The sequence below is a fragment of the Drosophila santomea genome, chromosome 3L (assembly GCF_016746245.2).
Source record: "Drosophila santomea strain STO CAGO 1482 chromosome 3L, Prin_Dsan_1.1, whole genome shotgun sequence".
NCBI classification, from domain to species: domain Eukaryota; kingdom Metazoa; phylum Arthropoda; class Insecta; order Diptera; family Drosophilidae; genus Drosophila; species Drosophila santomea.
In genome coordinates this window covers 25,537,445-25,562,457 of record NC_053018.2, presented here as the reverse complement: position 1 = coordinate 25,562,457, position 25,013 = coordinate 25,537,445, and the positions used below count along the sequence as shown (strand labels likewise).

The 25,013-nt window shown below is 43.2% G+C and overlaps 1 pseudogene; it reads right to left on the bottom strand.

Moving 5' to 3' along the window:
- Positions 1-9,632: 9,632 nt before the first annotated feature.
- LOC122756465 lies at positions 9,633-22,597 on the bottom strand (annotated as a pseudogene).
- Between the last annotated feature and the right edge of the window lie 2,416 nt (positions 22,598-25,013).

The window sequence follows — 25,013 nt, the reverse complement described above, 5'->3', positions numbered from 1 at the left end:
AGTCTTTTCAACAGCCAGATAATGAGTATTTCTTTGGTAAGCCCGAGCAAAAATTTGAAAAAACAAAAAAAAGGGAAAGAGGTTGAAATAGGTTTATTCTCCAAATTCATTATCAATTAAATAAAGACGTCTACGAAAAAAATGTTTTCGGGAACAAACAGTTTATATGTGATAAGTATGTGTGATAGTATTCTTCGCGAGTGAATCTTTTGTGAAAAGTGCATTATTTTAATAAATTAATTCAATGTGATCTCTTTCTGTCTTTGCGTTTTGTTTACTCTCTCTTTCGTGCGTTGTCCGTAGTGCTGTTTGGTGTTGTTTTTGTACTTAACTGCACGGTGCACCCGCTCTCTCGCTTTCCGACACAAAATCCTAAAGTGCAGACTGCGCTTTTGCGGTACATTTTCTGATTTTGTCTTTTGGTACAGAGGTCAAAACCCAATTAAACATGGAAAACAATGTTGTCTGCTTCCATAACAAATGCCGTCAGGTAATAAAGCCTGAGCAGTCAAAAATGACCTGTTGGCTATGTGATAGAATGGTGCACACTAAGTGCGCTGGTTTTAACGGCCGAACAAGTGATGACCTAGCTAAAGGCCCTAATCTAAAATACTGTTGTGATACTTGCCTAGGAGTTGCGAATGAAATACAACTCTTTATGCGCCAAACTAAAGTTGGCTTGAAAGGACTGATCAGCAGTTTTGGCGTGGCTAGAGATAGTTTTCGTCGAGCTGATGATCTTCTTTCTGCGCTTATAACTATAAGAAGAAAAACCAAAGCGCAAGAAAGCCGCTGGTGGTAGGCTGCCTAAGGGGAATGCCCCGCAACCTTCGGCAAGTGATCAACAGGAATCCACAGCTGATCAGTTGACGATCGCAGCAAACCCTCAAATGTTGCTTAGATCGGCAGCTAAAAAAGATTCGGTGCAATCCGATCAATCGGTTGTGGAGGGAGTCCAGCCTGGGATTGCTACAGATTCCGTTTTGTCCGCACTGGTTTTTCAACCGGTGATTCCACCTGTCCCGAATTGTTTACCACAAAGAAATATTTAGTCCGGACTACCTGCACAAGTTGGCACTTCAGAAATACAACCTGCAGTGCCAAAACCACTCTTTGTGGTTCCACTTAAGAAACAAATTTTTGTTTCTCGGCTTTCCCTGATCAAACATCATCTGATGTACTGTCTTATATACAAGACAAAACAAAAGCCGACAACATAAAAGTGGAAAAATTTAACTTTTCTTATGCTAGGAACATCTCATCTTTCAAGACAACTTCCCTATCCTCCTTCCCTATCCTCCTCCTCTACTACTTCTAGTTCTTTATCTTCAAAAAACTAAAATCAAGTCTCACTATCTGTTATCAAAATGTAAGAGGGTTGTGTAGTAAGCTAACTAATTTGTATTCTAATAGCCATTCCTTTGCATCCCATATTATTGTGCTTACAGAGACTTGGTTAAAACCGGAGATACTTAACTCCGAAGCTTTCCCAGGTATGTACACAGTATACAGGCATGATCGTCCCTCCAGGCGGGGAGGTTTAGTCATAATCCAATCCGTTTCAAACAGACTGTCCGATAGGGACCAACTAGTTGTTCTAGGTGACTTTCATATACCAGGCACTAAGTGGCCCACAGAAGAACAGTCGAATATTCTCCTGCCTATAGCACAGCATGACTTTCTTGACGGCTTGCTTGACATATTGTTGTCGCAAGTTAATTATATTCGAAATTCTCTTGGTCGTTTATTGGATCTATGTTTTGTTACAATCCTGAATGTGTGTTTCTGACTAGAGTAGCACCTCTTAGTCAACCAGAAGATCCATACCATCCAACTTCGAGGTGACAATCGACACAGGTACCGTAATAAAAGAGAGGCCAGATAAGTCAACTAAACGAATTCATTGTTTTCGTAAGGCAAACTTTCGGAGGCTAAATCTTTTTATATCTGGCTTTAATTGGTCCGATCTATATTCTTGCAACATAATGGCCGATGCCATAGATATTTTGTATACTGCAATTAAATCATTTTTCAACTCTTGTGTTCCGATGTACTATCCGTCTCTCTCTAACAAACCTCCTTGGTATAATAAAGAGTTGACACATCTAAGAAATGTTAAGTCCAGACTTTATATAAAATTTAAAAATACCGCTTCTCAATCTATATTTTCTAAATATCGAAGTGCTCGGTTAAATTTTACCGTGCTTAACGCTCAGTGTTATAAGAATTATTTAAACCGTTGTAAGTTCCAGTTCGCACAGGATCCCAAACAATTTTATAATTTCGTTAACACTAAGCGCAAAACAACCAGTTACCCTTCCTCGCTATTTTTTGAAAATACTTCGGTAACATCGGATCAGGCAATAGCCGATCTATTTGCCAAGTTGCCAAGTTTTTTCCTCACTCCGAACGGCCTTACTCTTACGCGGTATCAAAGTCCAATTTAATATTCTGTCCCACTTTAAACGAAAGCTCTCTGCTTTATGATCTTCAGCGAGTTAAGCCTGTCTATTCGCCAGGTCCCGACGGAATTCCTGGCTGTGTGCTTAGATTCTGTGCGGAAGCCTTGTGCAAACCTCTACTTAAACTGTTTAACTTATCTCTGGAATCTTCACAGTTCCCCCATATATGGAAGGAGTCCTTTGTGATCCCTCTCCATAAAAAAGGCAGCAAATCCGATGCAAGCAATTACAGAGAAATCTCCAAATTGTCTGCTATCCCTAAGCTTTTTGAAAATGTTATCACCCCTCATTTGCAGCACCTTTAAAGGTCAATTATATCACCATGTCAGCATGGGTTCATGAAACGCAGATCAACAACTACAAACCTTCTGGACCTAACCTCCTTCGTAGTACAGGGCTTCAAAAATAATCTTCAAACATATGTCATATATACGGATTTTAGTAAAGCATTCGACTATGTTAATCATTCACTTTTATTAAAAAAACTTGATTTATTAGGTTTCCCTGTTGATCTCCTAAATTAGATTCTAAGTTATCTGGAGGAGCCACCTAGGTCCGCTCCTTTTTACCTTATTTATTATTATGTACGCTGATGATGTAAAATTATGTCTCCAGTCTCCAATAAACGATCTAGATAGCTTTCAAACCTGGTGCCGTGATAACGTATTAAACTTAAATGGCTCTAAGTGTAAAGTTATGACCTTTTGTCGTGCCAACTTAATGCACACGACCTACACTCTAAGTGGGTGCTCTTTGGACAGAATAACACATGTTGATGATCTTGGTGTTCTTCTGGACCCTAAACTTAAATTTTCAGACCATATTTCGTCTATTGTCAATAAGGCCAGAGGTGTGCTTGGTTTTATAAAACGGTGGTCAAAGGAGTTTAATGATACTTACATGACCAAAACCTTATTTATTTCTCTAGTCCGTCCGATCCTCGAGTATGGATCACCTGTTTGGAGTCCACAATATGAAGTTTACTCGGACCGAATTGAATCGGTTCAAAAGAACTTCTTACTTTTTGCCTTACGGCGGCTTAATTGGGATGCAAACCTTAGATTACCTCCTTATACAAGTAGACTAATGCTAATTAACTTACCCTCCTTAGCTAACCGTAGAACGATGCTTGGACCAGTCTTCATTTTTAACCTTATTCGTGGTGAAGTGGATAGTCCCGACTTAGTTAGTCGGCTAAACTTCACTGTTCCGAGCAGATTTACTAGAAATTACATACCTCTAATTTTAATTCATTGTAGATCTAATTATGAGTTGCATGATCCCTACAAAGTATTATGATCTGACTATAATAGATTGTATCCTATTATCTCTAATTCTGACTCTCTGCCGTTTTTAAAGCGATCAATACTAACATACTTAACGAATTCTTAGATCTTACTACTATATACATATATCTCCTCGTCCTTTACTGTCTTCTATATCGCGTCTATCTTGCCGCGATTCGAGCCGTACGATACTCGGCAGCGCCCCTCGGTCGGTTGGGCGGGAGGTGTGGCCGTGGGACTCGCGCGATTAGTTAACCCCCATTATTCTTCAGAATTCTGCAGGTCCTTAAAATTCCACTTCTCCGAACCCTTTGTACTGAAGTCGGCCTCTTCTATGCTTCGGTTTTTCAGCATGCTGCTGAACTGACCGGGTGTATCCTGGAATGCATTGCCTACGTGTGAGTGGCAGCATTTTGCAATCCACTGCCCACGAGCTGCTCTCTGGAAGGCGCTGTCGGACTGATAGTTCCTGCGCTCCGAACATGTGGTCCGGTAATTCGAAACGCTTTTTTTCAGAGACTCTTTGTACCTACGAAACACTTTTCCGAAAACATGTTGTTGCACGAACACTACCGAAATATATTCTATTTTATCTTTACGAATCCAAACTTTTTAATTGATATATTAATACAAACACTTTCGCCAACCTTTAAAGTCACAAACTACAAGTGGAGCTCGTAGGTATTTTAGGGTAAAAATTATATTATCGTTATTAAGTGTATTCCATAAATTTGTTTTTTGATTTGTTATATATTTGATACTAACTTGTTTATATGTTAAATTCCTATTTAATGATCGTTTTCGTCTTCTTATTTCTTCCGTTCCTTCAATTATGTCAGAAGGCTCAGTTACTTCCATTGGAAGCATCATTATACTTTGTTCGTCTTCTTTACTCTGAAAAAAAATGAATTTAAATCGTAACTTAAAACCAAAAGAACTTTACGGCCTAGTTACCAGTTATTAAGATACAATTGTTAAATATGGGTATATACATATATATGGCGCGATGTGCTATGCGTTTTAATTTTAATTCTTTTGAAATATGAATTTAAAGGCTTCATTTAAATAAATAAAAGTCTGGAAAACAAAATAATAAAATTTAAAAAAAATCGAAAGACCGTTGGTTTCGGTATTCCGATAGAAATTGGCAAGGCATATAATGAAGCGAAGAAAATGTAAACCTTATTCAAAAATTTGGGCGCGCCAGTTTTGGTCGGTTTAATGGCATGGAGAACAGGAAACAAGCTTGCACTGCGATTACGGCTTTGATATCGGCATACTTAATCTGAACTTTATAGCTTTTATGGTTCCTGCGAGCGAGGCGTTCATACAGACAGATTGAGGGACAGACGGACGTGAAACGATCGACTCGGCTAGTGACGTTGAACAAAAATATAAAGTTCTTCGACTATTAGATACCTGAATATCGATATCGATAGTTCCTGCGAGCGAGGCGTTCATACAGACAGATTGAGGGACAGACGGACGTGAAACGATCGACTCGGCTAGTGACGTTGAACAAAAATATAAAGTTCTTCGACTATTAGATACCTGAATATCGATATCGATAGTTTCTGAGATTGAGGCGTTCATACGGACACACAAAGGAACAAGGCCAGATTCCTATCCTAATCGAATCTAGTATTACTACCTTTTTTATCTACTAAAAATGAGTATACAACTAATTTACGTAAATTTAACAAAAAACAAGAGAGAACGCTATAGTCGAGTTCCCCTACTATCTGATACCCGTTACTCAGCTAGTGGGAGTGCGAAGGAGAGTCTTCAACACTGACAGTTTTTGGCGGTTTGTGGGCGATAGAGTAGGCGTGGCAAAATTTTTGTTGGCAAATCGATAGAAATTTACAAGACTAGCAAAAATATCCAAACATTTTTCAAAGTGTGGGCATCCACAAATTTGCGCTGCGTCTATGGCTCTGGAGGCTGCATACTGATTTTCAACTTTCTAGCGACGGGCATGGCCAAATCGGCTTGGCTCTTGATCATGATTAAGAATATACATATATACATACTTTATATGGTCGGAAACGCTTCCTTCTGCCTGTTACATACTTTTCAACGAGTCTTGTATACCCTTTTAATCTACGAAGAACGGGTATAATTAGAAGAGTTGACAAGTAAAATATGTTGTAATCTGAGTTTATACAACTATCCATCAAAAGCGTATATATAAAATTCAAATGCAATCGGCAGAAATCGGCTAAAATCAATTGCGGTCCTTAAAGACGACCGATAGGAAGTCGGTCTTCAATGGAAGGATGCAACAACCCCACTGCCAAGTTCTCCAAACAGATTGAACCTAAGGACTAAATTCAGAAGGAAGTAAACAACCTCAAGTTAAAGTTCGCAAGACGACATTAAAACAAAACGGTTCTTGCCAGATGGTGCAACGGGCACAAATCATTTTATGGCACTACGCGCAGTCCAAGTTTGCCAAGAATATTCAAGGCCTGGATCAAGATAAATGCATCCACCAAAACTCCAAGCTAATATGTTTAAACATTTTTCTAGGCGACACAAATAAACGCACACTAAAAACACATTAACAAACATGAACAAAATTTTTATACCCGTTACTTGTAGAGTAAGAGGGTATACTAGATTCGTTGAAAATTATGTATCAGTCAGAAGTTTCCGACCATATGAAGTATATCTTGTTGGTCGGGATCAATAGCCGAGTCGAACTGGCCATGTCCGTCTGTCCGATCCGTGCATATGACAGATCAAGATCTCAGAAACTGATAAAGAAAAAAACATTAAAAAATCATTATTAAAAGTTTTGGCGTTTCAACTGTTTAAAAATTTTTCATTAGTGTGACTGAAAAATGAAATAGTGCAGTGCAACGGAAATACTATAATTCGTATATAATTAAGTTTATCAACATCCCAGTCCCCCCTGAAAAATGGTTTCTGAAGAAGGAAGTAATGCTCTCCAGTTGCTGTCTTTAGCCTTAAAGAGCGCACGAGTCCATCTGGTGCAGGATAAGTTTCAACTACGCGTGCTAAGAGCCCAGCGGCTGGCTGCTGATTAGAATCCTTGACCAGTGACACGTTGTCTGCAGATATATTGGAATTCTTATTTTTCCACTTGTGACGTTCATGCAATATTGTTAAATATTCTTGGCACCATCTTCTTCAAAATCCTTGGTACATGGATTGTCCAAGCAATTAATTTGCAAATGACCAAGGTCTCCTTCTGAAACGCAAGTGAATGGTCGACCGATTTAAAAATATGATGAAGGCAGGGATGTTATGACAGTGTCTGAGGTATAACATTACGGTCAAGAATTAACCACCGCGCCTATCTGAGCAAAAAGAGTGTGCATCTGTTCAAAGATTAAGGTCGTCTTTCCTACGACACAACTAAGATGCAGTTTGACTGAGCGTACAGATGACCCATTTCCAATTTTCCTCCCCAATGTGGTAAATGTGGAGGTACGAAACTCCTTTGATTCCGTCGTTAGCCAAGGACTGTGCAACGGTGTGTTTATGGTGCTGCGACTGGAGAAGGTAATGCATTTCATCAATAACTCATTACACAAAATGTGTGCCATTGTCGCTGAAGATTTAATAGCTTTTTCTCAAAGTGCGACGAAGACATCAGCGTAATCACATCCTTAGTGCTGAAATGGTAGTGCCTCTGTGATATGATTGCTCGGTAGATCAGCCATAAATTACTGTGATGCATGTGTGCGTTGCCGAAAGAATTTTACGCAGTCGTGAACCAGTTTTCTTATTAGATTGCGTGCCCACAGATTCAATATTTTTGCCGTACACGGACAAACAGCTCAGAAACTCCTGGATGTAGGTTTGCCCAGTGTTCATGCTTAAAAATCATCTTTGTGATGCTATATGACTTTGGCAATAAGAAAGGATGTATCCCATCTGCGGTAGCTGCGAGTTCCGTAGTCTGCACCCAACTCTTAAAATGTCATCCTTGCATACAATTGAGGACAATTTAAGAAGTTAAGAAGGGTTTTAAAGCGTCTTGTTATTCAATAAAAAGTTGCGATGAGGATCGCCTGTCGAAAACAAGTGATGTGAGTGATGTGAATTTCATCAAAGTACAGCCCTTCTTGTTTGTTTGATGAAGCGTAAGACGTAAGCTACGATGCGATGTGTTGACGAGATACGCTGAAACAGAAATTCTAGTGGGGTATCCGATGGTTCTTGCTGTGTACTCAAAGACAAAGTTTGCATCTCTTCTTGGTCGTGATTTTCTGAAAGGGAAGTATTTTAACTGTAGCACAAGCCTTTCCAGATCTCCCAGCCACGATGGGCCCGTCCACCAAAGATAAAAATTGAGCAGGTCAGATGTGAGCATGCCCTGAGTCGGCATGATTTTCCGTGGTGTTTACATGTTGCCATGTATTGTATTTCGTGGAATAGCATCGAGAATTTTTGATGTCCTATTTGCTAAAAACGTTTTTAGTTCCTGATGGGTTGTAGGAGGGTGCTGTCCTGGAATTTTCCAAATATGCTGAAATAGAGACACTCGAAGAAAAGCGAACATCTTTATTCGGCGAAATTAGTTTTGACACTGGTGCTTATTCTAATTAGACTCCTTGGAGACTCTGTGGCGAAGAGCGGGAGAGCGTAAGAGGGAGCGGAGAGCGGGTGACAGTCCAAACCCCTTGCAATCACTGGGGTCGCTCAATGCCCGCACAGGTGTGCGGATCCGCTCACTGGGCTCGATCTTGAGCACGACCTCCAGCTTAGTGTTCGCGTCGATCCTGGAGCGAATCGTCGTCGTGCAGACCTTCTCGTCGCCACCATTGGTCATCGGTAACGAAAAGGCTGACGCCAACGAAGCGTCGATGCAGCTCATGGGGGTGCACGGATTGATGAGTGCTGCGGTCTCGAAGGTCTTCGTCCCGGTCTCCAACATGACCAGCGCTGTCGGAAGGATGTTCACGATGTGGCGTTGCAGCAGCGACGAGAGCGATGGGCCTGGCGTGGTCGATTCCGGGCGTTGTGGCGGTGAACTCCTACGCTGAGTTGGCGGATTTTGCCGGCGGGAACGCTGAGATGAGGCCGAAGCTGCTTGTCGGGTTGGCACCGGTTGGAGACGAGAGCGCGCTCGCGACCTAACCTGCTCGTGCATGTGGAGCAGCGTGTGGTGGGATCGGTCGCACATCCTGCAACGATCACCGCTTCGGCAGTCTCCTGTAGAATGCTCGTGAGCGAAGCAATTGGCGCAGTATTTGTTAATGAGGACTGCTCGCAGACGCTTTTCAGCGCTGAGCTTTAGGAACCTCGATCACTTCCAAAGAGTATGGATACCGCGGCAGACTCGGCAACGGTAGGATTGAATACTGCTGCGGGTAGTTGAATGGCGAAAGGAGATCGAAAACGAAATGAAAAAGAATGGATGATTAGTGCTAGTGAACTACAACTAAGGACGAGAGGCGCCCCTATTTATTGTTGAGATTCGGAAGACTCAGTCGGCAAAAGCACCACTTTTGCCACTGGACGTACAACAACTCCACGTGCAGTACGGATATTTACTACACGGACGTTGCCGTCGGCTCCTGGAAAGACAGACTCAATTCTGCCGAGCCGCCACTCATTAGAGGGTAAGTTGTCGTCCTTGATGACGACCATGTCATCGATGCGAAGATTTTTGGTCGGGGCCTGCCATTTAGTGCGCTTATGGAGTTCTTCGAGGTACTCTTTTTTCCATCGCACACGGAACTGCTGATGGAGAGCCTTCAAATGCTGCCACCGATTTAGAATGGATTTCGTTTCTCCCTTTACTTCAAGTTCCACCGTGGACATAAGGGGTCCCCCGACAAGGAAATGACCTGGCGTCAGAGCCAGCAAATCAGTAGGATCCTCAGACATAGGAGAGAGCGGCCTGGAGTTAAGGCACGCTTCTATTTTTACCAAGAGCGTGGAGAGCTCTTCGAACGTGTATTTTGGTGTGGCAGTGCATTTGTAAAATATCGTCTTAAAACTTTTTACGCCTGCTTCCCAAAGGCCTCCCATATGGGGTGCCCCCGGAGGAATAAATTGTCATTGCATCTCTTGATGACTATAGGCATTCGTCACCGACTCTTTTACGGCTTGAAGGAAATCGCGGGAAAGCAGGGTGGCAGCGCCAACAAAGGTTTTGCCATTGTCTGACTGGACTTGACGTTGACACCCTCTTCTGGATACAAAACGAGCGAAAGCGGCAAGAAACTTTTCGGTCGTTAAGTCAGATGTAGGCTCTAAATGGATGGCCTTGGTGGAGAAACAAACAAAAACTAACACATACCCCTTTGTAATAAGACATGCTCTTCCCGTATAGGTCTTTATATCGAACGGACCGGCGTAATCCATGCCAGTATACGTGAATGGTCGGGAGAACGATGCTCTTTCTTTGGACAGGTCACCCATCAGTTGGCTTTGCAACCGCTTTTTGTGGATCACATATACTTTGCACGAATTTACCACTGCTTTCATCAGGTTCTTAATTCTCGGAATCCAGTATTTCGACCGAATGAGGCGCACCATTAACTGGTTACCACCATGGAGAGTTATGCGATGAGTGAAATTCGCAAGGAGGCGAGAAAGCAGGCAGTTATACGGAAGAATATACTCGGAACTACGACAACGAAAAAATGCGTGTGCTCGTGTTGAATTCAATTTTCGACTTCATCTCTATTTAACACATGTGTTCTTAGGCCTAGCTTAACAGAGGTTGGTGAAGACGGGGCGAATTCGCAAAGAGCGAGAGAGAACTTTATTATGCTCCCGCCTTAGCCCTAAACTAACTTACACTAAACTAACTTACACACTTCAGATTCTTTCTACTTCACAATCCAACAATAAACAACAAACAATAAACAATAACCGACAATATGAGTTCCGCCAACACCGGCCCCGTTGAACGCCTCCACGGCTTCAACAAATCGGCAGCGGCGCCAGCTTGTGGATCGCCCTCCGGAAGATGGCTCCATCACTCCTTCTAAGGCCGCTTTTTGATGCGTAACTCGCGAATTGCGTCCGCCTGCTCCTCGATCCGATCGCGAAGAACCAGGAAGTGGCGACTCGCTCCGACGAAGTTCGTCGCGTTGTCGCAATGCACTGTCTGCGGACATCCTCGTCGACCAATGAATCTTTGAAAAACCAATAGAAAAGAATCAGTACTTAGATCTGAGACAAACAAATAAGGCAACGTAGGACTTATACGGGGGCCTACCTCGAATTTTTAATGTCGTATAGACAGGGCCACAAAAATCATCGCCACATATCGAAAATGGGCGGAGAGCACGGAGTCTATCTGCGGGTAGATTTCCCATAATTTGTGTCATCAGTCGAGGCTTGCATTTGAGGCAGCGCACACATGATCGAACTGTCTGACTGCAGAGTTCCTGAGCGTTTACGGTCCAAATACGCTGTCGTAGGATGCTCACAAGTGCTCGAGGGCCGACATGAAAATTGGAATGGTGCAAATGCCGGACGTAGCTCTGCACAAACTGCGAGCGTTTCGTCAACAGCAAGGGAAACTTGGCATCATATGATATAGGAGCGTTAGCTAGTCGCCCCCCAACTCGCAACAACGAAAAGTTGCACCAAGTGCCTGTATCCTCATGGATGAATGGGTTCAATCGCTGAAGACTTGGGCCGACCTTGGAGCCTTTACGAACCTTTTCAATTTCTACTTGATACTCGTGCTTTTGTACTATTTCAATAATCTTATGAAACGCTTCATTATATTCAGTCGGTGACAGAGTTTCTTCGAAAACTATACTCTTGTCTTTGCATTTTCTTATAAAGCGGAACATATAAGCGAACACTCTAAGAAGTTTGAGGTGTGACGAAAACCCCTCGATGACATCCAGCAAATCGGAAGTTTGCACAGCAGCGGTCAGCACGACCACAGTCTTCCTAGCTTCCTGACGCAAGACTTCCTCATCCGGCTCGAAATGCGCATTTTTGGGCCAGTTTTCTTCTTCGTCCTTCAGAAATGGTGGGCCAGTGAACCAGATCGACTGCCCTATCTCATCGACGTCACAACCTCTCGAAACGATATCTGCTGGGTTCTGCTTTGTGGGAACATGCCGCCATGTAGCTTCTCCTGACCATTCTTGAATCTCCGCTACCCTGTTCGAAACGAATGTCGACAACGAAGATGGATGAGATCGAATCCAGTGAAGAGTAACTTCAGAGTCCGACCAGTATACAATTCGTTCAATAGGGACTTTTAATAAGGGTTTGATTCTATGGCAGAGATCTGCGAGAGGGTGAGCGGCACATAACTCAAGCCTTGGGAGCGTTTTGGTCTTGAGCGGCGCTACTTTTGACTTTGAAGTCAACAACGATCAACAACAATTTAAAACCTTCGGCAGTTTTGCTACGAATATAGACGGAAGCTCCATAAGCTCTCATGGAGGCATCGGCAAAGGCATGTAGCTGTACCGGTGACAATGGGTCGGTATGCACGAACCGAGGAATCGATATCTCATCCAGTTGAGACAGAGTGCTTTTTAGCATATCCCAAGCTGTTTTCAAATGCATCGGAATTGACTCATCCCAATCTAACTTATTAAGCCAGAGTTCCTGCAATAGGATCTTTCCTTTAATCACAATGGGACTTAACAAGCCGAGTCAAACAGCTTCGATGTCACCGATAGTATGTTCCGTTTTGTCGCTCGGAGACCCATGACAGAAGTGTCAATTTTGAACTTGAAGGCATCTTCGCTAGGCAACCACGATATTCCTAACGCCTTAGTTCACTCTGAATCCGAGACTCAGAGTTTGAAAACCACTTTGTCAATTCAAAACCTGCTGTTTGAAGAACCTGAGACACTTCAAACTTAATTGTCTTTAGCTCCTCTACGCATGCAGCACCAGTTAACATGTCATCGACGTAAAAATCGGATCCAATCACGTCGGCAGCTCTAGGGAATGAACATTTAGCAGATTCACTCAACACCGAATAGCCAGAAATGGGGGTGGTCCAGTACCATATGTGACGGTGTTGAGCTTGTAACGGGTGTTTTTTTTAGAGGTATAGAACTTTAAGTTGGCATTACTATTCAAGATGGCGACCGATTTAACAGCTGTCAAGTGATTTATTCTCAGTTTGGTTTGGCAATTCGTCATGAATAGACTCACGCCTGAACAACGCTTGCAAATAGTGCAATTTTATTTCGAAAATAATGGTTCTGTGCGGAATACGTATCGCGCACTACGTCCATTTTATCGTCGACAAAATCGTCCATCAGAGCAGTTAATTCGATTAACCATGGACCGTTTTCGCACCGCGTTTACTCTTATTGATAACTCGCATCCCCAGAGACGCCGTACGGTGCGTACAGAAGAAGCTATTGCTGCTGTAGAGCGTAGCATTGAGGAAGACCCGAATGAGTCCATCCGCCATCGAGCACAGGAATTGGATCTGTGTCCATCCACTTTATGGAAGATTTTGCGGAAGGATCTTGGTTTGCGTGCTTACAAAATCCAACTCGTGCAAGAATTGAAACCAAACGATCATCAAGCAAGGCGTAGATTCGTCGAATGGGCCCAAAACGAGATTGCTGTTGTTCCCGATTTTCATAAGCGAATTTTGTTTAGCGATGAAGCGCACTTCTGGTTGAATGGCTACGTCAACAAACAAAACTGCCGCATTTGGAGTGAAGCTAATCCTCAAGTGTATGTCGAAACACCGTTACATCCAGAAAAACTGACTGTTTGGTGCGCTGTATGGGCTGGTGGAATCATTGGTCCGTACTTCTTCAAAAACGATGATGGCCAGAACGTTACAGTCAATGGTGATCGGTATAGAGCCATGATTACTAACTTTTTCATTCCTGAATTGAACGACCATAATGTCCAGGAGCTGTGGTTCCAACAAGACGGCGCAACGTGTCACACAGCTCGTGCCACAATCGATTTATTGAAAGACACGTTTGGTGACCGCCTAATTTCACGTTTTGGACCTGTGAATTGGCCTCCAAGATCTTGTGATTTAACACCGCTAGACTACTTTTTGTGGGGCTATGTAAAGTCATTGGTCTATGCGGATAAGCCACAAACGCTAAACCATTTGGAAGACAACATTCGCCGTGTTATTGCCGATATACGGCCAAATATGTTGGAAAAAGTCATTGCAAATTGGACGTCCAGATTGGACTACATCCGAGCCAGCCGTGGCGGTCATATGCCAGAAATCATATTTAAAATGTAATGCCACAAGATTATCTTTCATGTCAATAAAATTCATGTCAATCGAATAATCCATCGTTGTTTTATTGCAATTTAAAGTTCTATACCTCTAAAAAAAACACCCGTTATAATCTCAAGGGTTCAGAGGGGTCTCTCCTCCACACTATGAGTTGAAACTTCCGCTTCATTAACCATTACTTGGCGATACATCTTTTTTACATCCGCAGTCAGGGCATACCTGTGCAGCCGGAAGCGGAGTAGAGTGGAGTAAAACTCTTCTTGAATTGTCGGCCCCACCATCAGGATGTAAGGCCACCTGAGACGATGTTTTGCAGGACGCATCGAACACGACGCGCAACTTTGCTGACGTACTCTGGGGCCTTAACACGCATTGATGGGGAATGACATAATGTGGAGCGGAAGGGATTTTGTTGTCTGTAGGCGACATATGACCTAGGGCGAGATATTCTTCCATGAATTCCAAGTACATGGTCTTCAAGTTAGGATCTCGAGACAACATTCGCTCAAGCGACAAAAACCGCCGTTTTGCAACCTCGAAGGAGTTGCCTAATCCATTTGGATCAGATTTAAACGGCAGCCTAACTTCAAACCGACCTGATGGCAATACCTGAGTAGTCTTCCTATAATGGTCTTCACATAACTTGTGCTCAGGCGACAGAATTTTCTTTAGATTTGGCATTTCCTCCAGTGACCAAAATTTCTGTAGTGTGCTGTCAATCGATACTAAAGGTTCTTCACTACAACTGAAACTATTCACAACTTGTTTCGGGACTGCAGACTTGTATCTGCCCGAAACAACACAACCAAGTAGGGACTTTTGTAGAGTTGGATAGTCAGGACCTTGTCTAATTTGACCAACAGCTAGCAATTCGAAAAATGATTCTGCTCCTATCAACATATCAATTTTTTGTGAATTGTAGAAATATGGGTCTGCTAATGGTAGGTTCTTCGGGATCTTCCAATCACTGACGTTCACCGACTGATCAGGATGGTAACCGGAGATCGACTTTAAGATCCAGAAATCGAACGAAAACTCACTACCATTTATTCGCGACTTCACCACTATGTGTACCTTTTTTTGACTTGAGAATTGGAGTAGCCCATACCAAGTAAGTTGATACACGACTCCTCTCTACGAATCTGTAAGCGGTTCGCCAGTTCTTCTGTTATAAAATTCGTTTGAGACCCAGAGTCCAGCAGAGCTCGGGCCAAGACGTATTCTCCGTTTTTCGTACGGACGCTTACGATTGACGTAGCCAAAATCATCCTGTCCAAGGACGTGGCATGCATAACATGTGACGTGGAAGGCTGATCTTGGTTAAAAGTAGGAGATATGGTCTCTGGCGGGGGTGGCAACGCTAAACTGTTCTCAGGCACTGTATATCTATGAAGCAGAATATGGTGTGAGCGGTCACAAGCTCGACACTTTGTGCCTTTGCATTTCGAAACAGTATGGCCTTTTCGCAGACAATTGATACTTAAGGAGGCAGAGAGCCGCCCAAACGGGCTACAATTCTGTAGCAAATGATCTGCTGCATTGCAATAGCTACAAGTTTGCTGAGGCTTGCTGTTGGAGAAGGAACACGAGAGTGAGCTAAGATTATGTGGCTTGCTCGACACCATTTTATCTTGTTTCGGCTTTGTCGATTCTTCAGCTGATAAATGCTGATATCGGCGACTTAACATTTTTTCAAAATCGGCCCAAAGCGGCAAAATCTCATAATCCTCCCATTTCCTCCCATTTTTGTTTGGTCACTGGGTCGACTCTATTCAATACCAAATATATCAAAATTGCATTCGAAATTTTTGTATCACCTCCTATCGATAACAGAGAACCATAAATCGAAGAAACAGTATCGATAAGGTTTCTCAAAAGGAAGCGGACTGATGCGATATTTTAGGCAGACTAAACAATGTTGATATATTATTCATAAAGATGAGGCATTCGTTATCGTAAACCTTTTTTAAACTGGCTAGTGCCTTTTCGTAATTGCTCTCGGTGACTTGGTAAGATTTAACTGTTCCTAAAGCTTCACCAGAGAGACATGAAATTAAATGGTTAAATTTTTCGATAACTGGAATGCTAGCGTCTTTATGAACCAAAGTTTCGAAAAGGCTGATGAAATTTTTGAACTCCGAATAATCTCCACTGAATTTTGGCAATGCCAAATTCGGAAGTCGCGCACGAGTTGGAGCTTTAGCAGACAACAGGGACATTATTTTTGCCTTGGTCACTATACAAAGCTCTTCCAACTCGTCGCCAAATTCATCGCTACAATCTATGTCTTCTATCTGTTCTTGTAATTGATTTGCCTTACTAATTGAAGCATTTAAGTTTTCTAGTCGACATTTCAATTCTTCCTCTAATAGCGGAATCGATTCCGTTTCTAGTCGCTCATTTAATCGGCGAATTGTTCTGACCCGACTTTGGAGCTTGCTTTTCAGCTCTTCCAGAACAGATTTATTTTTGGTTTCTAGGCTCATTTTAAATTAAATATTTAAATTAATTACATTTTATTTCCGAATTAAATGAATAAATGGCCGAAATAAATTATCTCAAATCAGACCGACAATATAATTTAATAACCTTCGAACAATAATTAGAAATTTATTGAACCAAAAAAATAGTTTAATTTAATTTTTTATAAATTATTAATTTATTGTTCGAAATGTATATTAAATATTTTTCTGATGAGAACAACGAAAACAAATTATTTAAATTGAAATTCAAGTCACGCAGTATCAATTAATAGTGGGTGCGAAATGACGCCGAAAAGGGTATACCCGTAGAGCGTCAATTGACGGTCCGCTAATCTAAGCGCGCCAACGAAAAAAGGGTCAAACAACAACAACGCAGGTAGCGGTGCAAAAGCGAAGCGAAAACGAAAAGTTCACCGCTGCAGCTGCTAGTATATAAGGCTGTCTGTGTATTAGTTCGCAAGCTTGGATTAACTTCCCAACTATTAATGCAAGTTTCAACGAACGAGAAGGGGGGCGACAGTGATTTCAATAATACAGTACAAAATTATTAATAAATGTTGCGTCCAAAAACAGTTCAATATGTATGTGTATGTATTTTATCAACAAATAAATTGGATAATTTGCATGCAATCTAGCTCTACTATATTGATACGTACATATGTGCCATGAACTGAAAGCGAGGTGCAATATTCCAGCACAAGACAATAAAAATTAAAATTGTCTATAACTCTAGCTTTCAATTTTTTGCACAAATACCTGTGGTTTCCGAATGCTAATTTTAGCGGCCACTTTCCTTAAAAGTTACCTTTGGTGGCAAGAATAATTAGTTTAAACTCGGAACTACGACAACGAAAAAATGCGTGTGCTCGTGTTGAATTCAATTTTCGACTTCATCTCTATTTAACATATGTGTTCTTAGGCCTAGCTTAACAGAGGTTGGTGAAGACGGGGCGAATTCGCAAAGAGCGAGAGAGAACTTTATTATGCTCCCGCCTTCGCCCTAAACTAACTTACACTAGACTTCAGATTTTTTCTACTTCAAAATCCAACAATAAACAACAAACAATAAACAATAACCGACAATATGTCCGAGAAGAGGCGGAATAACCTCCAGCAGTCAACGCCTAGGGGAAATCTGTGGCCTACGTGGGAGCTCTCTTTTCAAAAGCTGATCCGCGTGTTGGGACAGACCGAGAAGCATCCTCTCACCCTTCTTGCGCCACGTTTGAACAATGGATAGTCCAGCGGGGGGCAGTGCCCCCAAAGGCGACGACCCCTTCAGGAGAAGCTCCAGGATGTCAAGGTCTCCTACGAGAGGAGTAGAAATAACGGTGCAGGGTGCTGGTACCCACGCGCCGGCGGTTGAGAGAGGGGACCAAACGGGCCCCCATACGACGGCGGCGATAACCAGCAACCGCACTGCTGTGGTAGCTAGCCTGGCCCCGGCAGCAACCATAACAACAAACCAGAAAAAGATCAGTGATCTCATCAGCGTTCCGACGCAGAATATAGCGTCGAAATCTCCACGTGGTTCGCCAATACGGCCTTTAGACCTGTCAGCGCTCCAGCACGAGAATCTGAGGAGCATCTTGGACATGATGAATGCCAAGATAAATATGGTGTTGTGCGCATTTGAGACGCAGCGTCATGTCACCAAGGAGAAGAAAGGTGCAATAACGGATCTGGCTGCTCTTAATACAAGAGCGATCCAGCTGCAGCAGAGCACAGTCAACGTAGCGGCCCCCGCTAAAGACATCGCTACACAGACAGAGGCAGAGGCTCAGAAGAAGCGTCCAGCGACGTCGGCCTTAAAAAGCGTAACGGAGAAGTTTCCAGTGTTACCTCCTCCAAACAAGGCTCCCAAAGCGGCTGCTACCAAGGCAAAAGTATCAAGCCCATCCAGCTTTGCAGCGGTTGCTAAGAGCACTAGCAGCACTGAATGGCCAAAGGTGAAGCCTAAGCGCATACGCAAAAAGCCCGAGGAGTTCATATTAAAGAAAACTGGCGAAGCATCGTATGCCGATATACTGCTTAAGTTGAGAGCAGATCCGAACCTAAGCGAGTTTGGCAACCAAGTGAGGAGAATTAGAAGGACTCAACAGGGGTAGCTACTGCTCGAGGTGAAGGGCAAAGCCTCCGATAACGTACCCTTATACAGAGGAGCCATCGAAGAGTCCCTTAAGGAAATGGCGGCGGTACGCACGGGTACGCAGAGAATGGCGCTAACTTGTAGCGGAATGGATGAGGCGACCACGGTTGAGGAACTCCATAGATGCATGGTCTTACAATTTGAAGGCATCAATGTTGCCCAAGAAGATGTGAGGGGCCTGCGCAAAATGCGTGACGGCACACAGATAGCGACTGTGATGCTCAGTGCAAACGATGCAATAACTGTGCTTAAAAGGGGCTCGGTTAACGTAGGCTGGTCTCGGTGCCGCATTTATCAGGATGTACGTCCTACAAGATGCTTCAGGTGCTTGGGATATGGCCATAGGGCAACCATAGGAACCGCTCGGCGGCGGTGATTTCAGTGGCCAGCAAATGCACATCAGATGGAGATGTCTGCTTCCTGCACCGCTGAATGAAGCGATGAACATAAGCAAGGACCCGTAGAGCTTTCTCAAGCTTGGAGAAACGTGCCAACAACTCTTCAGAAGGAGCTTTTGCGAGATGGACTTTTAGAGCACGCTTTTCCAGGTCGGTCCCCGGAGCGTTGTCGACCTGAGTTGGCCATTGGTTGCGTGGATTTTGCAACCAAGTCGGTTCGTGCCACCATAACTGGCTATCGGCTAGATCTTGGAGGGAAACTCCTCTACTTGCCAGGTCTGCTGTATTATGCTCAGATTGAACAGGAGACCAATTCTCTGTTTTTGTGGCCTGGGCGATCTTCGTCACCCTATTAGCTACAAATGTGGTCCCCTGGCACGCTGGCTTGCTTAACCATGCAAGCACTATCGTGGAGTCCGTCCAACAGTAAAGTTCGGAGTTAATCGTAGGCATCTGCGGAATGATGGCTGCAGCCATTTCGGAAAGCAATAACGCTCCAGTCGTGGGAGCGAAACCGTTTTGACTGGTGCTACCCGGGTTTTCGCGATTAGGGTGGGTTGCACCATAATGGTGCTGCCCACTTCTACGCGGACATATATTGCCGCCCCATAAGCCTTTTGCGATGCATCGCAAAAGCAATGATGTTCGACCTTGAAATCTGGATTAAACCATAGCCAGCGTGGAATGCGTATCTGCTCTAAAACCGAATAACTTTGGAGAAAATTAAGCCATCGTCCCACCCCAGTTCCTGCAGCCAAATCTCCTGAATGAAAATTTTAGCTCGAACGATAAACGGCGCTAACCAGCCTGCAGGGTCGAACAATTTGGCAATTTGGGACAGGACTTGGCGTTTTGTAAAGGACGTTTCGATAGTCAACTCTGGCGGGACGAAGAAGAATTCGTCGGAGGTTGCCTTCCAGCGAATACCGAGGGTTTTGGCAGTGCTTTCTGCATCGATCCCGAGAAAATCAGTATTTAAAAGATGGTTGCTCTGAATGGCCGCTAAAACTTCCTTTTGGTTGGAGGTCCATTTCCTCAATGGAAATCCGGCGGAATTCAGAGCGTCTCGGAGCTCTTGCACCATGAGCTGAGCCTCTTCCGTGGAGTCCGCTCCGGCTAGAACATCATCCACATACATGAAATTTCGAATGACATTGCTAGCTTTTGGATGGCTGCGTTCTACGTCAGCTGCTAGCTGCTGCAGTACTCGGATGGCCAGGAAAGGCGCGCAATTGACTCCAATTCGAAATCTCTGATTTCCCCTCTATTGTTACGGAAAAGTATTCGCTAGAATGGAGTGTGTTTCGGATCTACCAGATCTGCCGATACATTTTTTCGATATCGGCGCTGAACATGTATCGGAAATAGCGCCACTTCAGAATTTGAATGGTCAAGTCGGACTGTAAGACAGGGCCAGCATGAAGGATATCATTTAAACTGGTACCATTCGATGAAAGGCTGGAGGCATTGAATACTACACGGAGTTTAGTAGTTACGCTCTCCGATTTTAAGACGGCGTGATGTGGCATATAATAGGCGTTGCAATCATGGGTAGGAAGAACTTGTCGCATGTGCTTTAAGTCGAGATATTCCTGGATCACCCAATTGTATCTCGCTTTTAAGGCTTCATCTCTTTTTAGACGCTGCTCATTTCTTAAAAACTGAGCCAACGCGAAAGACCTAGAATGCCCTAGCCCGGAACCGATATGTTCTGGGTCGCGAAAGGGCAGAGTAACGACATATTTGCCGCACTCGTTTCCCGTGGTCGTTTGAAAGAAATTCTTCTCGCACATGGAATCGGATTCTTTTACCAACTTTGTTGGTATATTATCCACCTCCCAAAATGTTGTGAGTAGTTTGTCCAGTGAATTATCGTACGCGTGGGAGATCTGCGTCGAAAAGGAGGAAATTTTGCTTTGTGCTGAGGCTGACACCGGCCCAGTTAGTACCCAGCCGAAAATGGTCTCTTGCCGCAAGAGAGAGCCGCAGATGTTGGTTTTTGCTCCACTCAGAAGCACCGAAGGCAGAATGTCGGCTCCGATAAGGACATCTATTTGTGCGCTCTCATAGAATTTTGGATCCTCCAGTGGAAAATCGGGAAGATCCCGAAGGAAATTTTGCGGAATTGGGTAGGAAGGCAGATTTCCGGCTAGTTGAGGGAGGACATAGGCCGTCGTCTTACGGCAGTGCCAAGAAGGATAGCTCTTGAGCCCGTGGCGAAATAATTTTGAACACCGGCTTGCACATTTGTAACGAAATTGGGCCTGATTAGCGGAAATTGGCCTTGCAGGATTTGAAGAGCTTGAATTGCTGGAAAAGGGGTTGTTTCGGTGCAACAACGTGTGATGCCGGCCACGGCAAGTAAAACAATTGTGCGTGCTTTTGCACTCACGAAGCTGATGTCCCTTTGCAAAGCAGTTTAAGCATAACTGCTTCCGTTTAATGTAGACTGACCGGTCGTCAACCGACATTTGGAGAAAACGCGGACAGGATGGTTTTCCTTGTTGCACAAGTCGCAACTTTTGGAGCCACTTTCGTCTCATAGGAATTTAGTTTTCTAGAGGGCCCACTTGAGTTCATCGCTTTGGAGTGCGACTGACTTGGTACGGACGGTCTCACATCATCGATGGCCTCTAGGGTTCGATGACGTTCTATGAGGAAGGTGTTCAGCTCTGCCCATGTCGGGATGTCGGCTTTCGTATGTAGCGACTGCTCCCATAAGGAGAGAGTTATCTTCGGGAGCTTGGATGAACACAGATATACCAGCAGGCAGTCCCAGTTCTCAGTGTTGATGCCTGACAGTTCTAAGGCAGTCAAGCAACCTTGAACAGTACTTTGCAGTACCTTCAAGGACGCCCCAGATTCCTTTGGTATCGACTGCACATTAAACAGTATTTTCAATTGACTGTTTACCAACAATCGTTTATTTTCAAAACGCTCTCTTAGGTTTTCCCACGCAGAGCGGAAACCCTCGTTGGTGAGAGGAGAAATCAAAACGATGGCATGCGCGTCGCCACTTGTTTTAGCATTTAAATGGAATAACTTTTCAACCGGAGTCAGCCGTGGATTATTGATATAAATGGCTGTGAAAATATCCCGAAAAGTCGGCCAGCGAAGATAGTCGCCTGCGAAAACTTCTGTATCGCATGGAGGCAACCGACAGCCAGAGGAATTGTAGGCCTGGGGCGCAGCGTTCGCGGCTGGGATGGACTGAGACGTGCCCTGCTCGATTTTATCAACGAGCTGGGCAACACATGTTTCATAGACTGAATAGCAATAACTGTATTTAGCCCTGAGAATAGCCATGCAAGGCACTCTGAGCAGAGGTCGAATTCCTTTTCAACCTTGTCCCATAGGGTTCGGACTTGGTCGCGACGGACGCTAAGCATCGTGACGGTTGGAGCTGCGGATTCCGGTGTGTTGATCTGAGCCTCAAATTCGCTTAAGCGGTCAGAAACCGAAATGAATTTGGCTAGCGCTGTGGCCTTGGATGGAGTAGCACAGTCGTCGGAAATCTGTGCAGGCGTTTTCACCGAAATGCTTGGGACTCTTGGGCCCTTGTGGTGAAAAAATAGACCTGAGTTTGTCAGCGGACAATTTCTTCTTATCGTTTCCGATGGGCATAATCGAAGAAATGCGAAATGGAAGGGAAGCGGTTTGGAGCCCGGTCACACTTTTGAAAATGTAGACAGATTCCTTAGACTGCACTTAATAAATTTAAGCTTGCCGCCGTGAACGGTATAAAGCAGCGGAAAAAGACCGTATAGAATGTAATGGGTGGGAGAGTGGTGTAAAATTTACGAAGTGGAAACGCCGTAGTTTCGACTAATTGGACAGGTGACTCGGAGTGAACAGCGAATTGTATAAATGACCTGTTATTTATGGTAATTAGGTCCACCTGATTTACGGTTGGAGCACTTGGAATATGGAACACGGTGAAAAAAAATGTTTATTAGAACGTGAAAATTTTATTTTTTTGTTTACAACTGGAAACGGAGAAAATAGAATGGTGGAATTGGAGTCTTTTCTCCGCGTTGTAAGTACTTCTAAAACAAACACAAATTAATATCCAAGCAATACAGGAAAAAATATTTGTCGGGTGAACGACTGGTATTTGGCGGTCGTATTATTTATTTATGGATGAAAAAAAAAAAAAAATTATTGTCTTGTAGTTTTTTTTTAAATTTTTTGAAAATTAAAAAAAATAATTTAATAAATATTGAAAAATTGATTTGTTATAAAAAAGTGAAAAAACCGCTTTTAATTTATTGCTCGGAAATTAATTTGGAAATTTACGGAAAAAATTGATGGAAAACAAAACGCCTTTTCCGCGTCGGCACTTGGAATAAATTTTATTTGTGGTTTGGATTTGCCGACGGGAAACAATTTACACTGTGGTATATGTTTAAAAGGAATGCAGATAATATGCGCAATGTATGTCGGTAATATATGTGGATATAATATATGTTGATGTAATATTTGTAATATATATGGATGTAGTATATGTAGATGTAATATATGCAATGTATATGGATGTAGTATATGCTGATGTAATATATGTTGATGTAATATATATGGATGTAGTATATGTTGATGTAATATATATATGATACTGGCGGGTAAATGTTTAATTAATATTTTATTTGGAATGGCCAGAGGGTATGTGTTCTTTGTTTCGTTGTTGTATTCTTCGATAGCAAAGCAAATTGTATTAAGTGGACTGCGGAGTTAAAGCAAAAATGTGTTGCGAAAAGAATTTGGCTTGCGTTGGACACAGTGAAACGAGAACAGAATTTTTGCCACTTTTGGCAGAGCTTTGGACTTAGAAATTTTCACTGAACTTATTATTTTTTCACTTTTTCACATTAGGAATTTTGCACTTTTCGGACTGGATGGATATTTAAATATATTCGGAAATTTGAACTTAGAAATTTTCACGAATGAGGGTGAAAGGAGAACGGTGGGTAATATGGCGGCGCCCGTGAGAATGAATAAGTACTTTTCTTTAACTGCCTTTTGTCGGAGAAATCCGTTAGATTTGACAATAAATCTTACAGCAAATTGAACGAAATTGGATTTTCGAACCTTTTGCTGCAGACCGGCAATTAAAAGGAATGGAAATTTCGTACTTATCTTGTAATTTGTTCGCTGGTGGACAAACTTGAAAATCCAGGTGATCTGGCTCGAATGGATCAAAAAGTGATGGGTTGTAGGGGGGTGCTGTCCTGGAATTTTCCAAATATGCTGAAATAGAGACACTCGAAGAAAAGCGAACACTAGACTTTTCGTAATTGCGCGGGCGCGACCGGGCGTATCTTTATTCGGAGAAATTAGTTTTGACACTGGTGCTTATTCTAATTAGTTAGGCTCTCCCAAGCGCAGCGGAGACTCCTTGGAGACTCTGTGGTGAAGAGCGGGAGAGCGTAAGAGGGAGCGGAGAGCGGGTGACAGTCCAAACCCCGTAACTTGGACAGTTCCGATGGTTTATGTTGTTGGGTCGCACCAGCGTGAACTTCGATCTTCTCATGCTGCAGAACAGCGTTAATCGACACTTAGAAACAAAGCGCCGCATAGCTCGAGGCGCGTTAGCAATTGTTGCTTTAATGGAGAAACTCGTGTTTTCCCTGCGATGAGTTAAACGGATATAGTGCCATCTTCCTGTACTTGTCGACGGTTGACGATCGCAGAATTTCACCATTCAGTGAGTTTTTGTGGAAATGGCGTGTCGCAGCTTGAAAAAAAATCTTAAAATTTACTACTGCTGTCGACAGTATGTCAAGCGGGCGAAAGATGTGAGCCACGTCAAAAAGGACTTGCCGTTTTGTGCTATTCGCATTTGATGTGAGGCAAATTGAGTGGGATAAAGTGTTATCTTATGGATATCAATCTTTGCTGACGAAGCATTACCATTGCCTAGGCCATTACCACTGTTGGTTAGGAATTTTGAACGGCAGTTCAACGATGTAGCGACCTTTGGCGGCTCACGAGCGTGTGTTGACAAAATGTTACCTAACCTTGTCATTATCTGGTTCTCAATGTG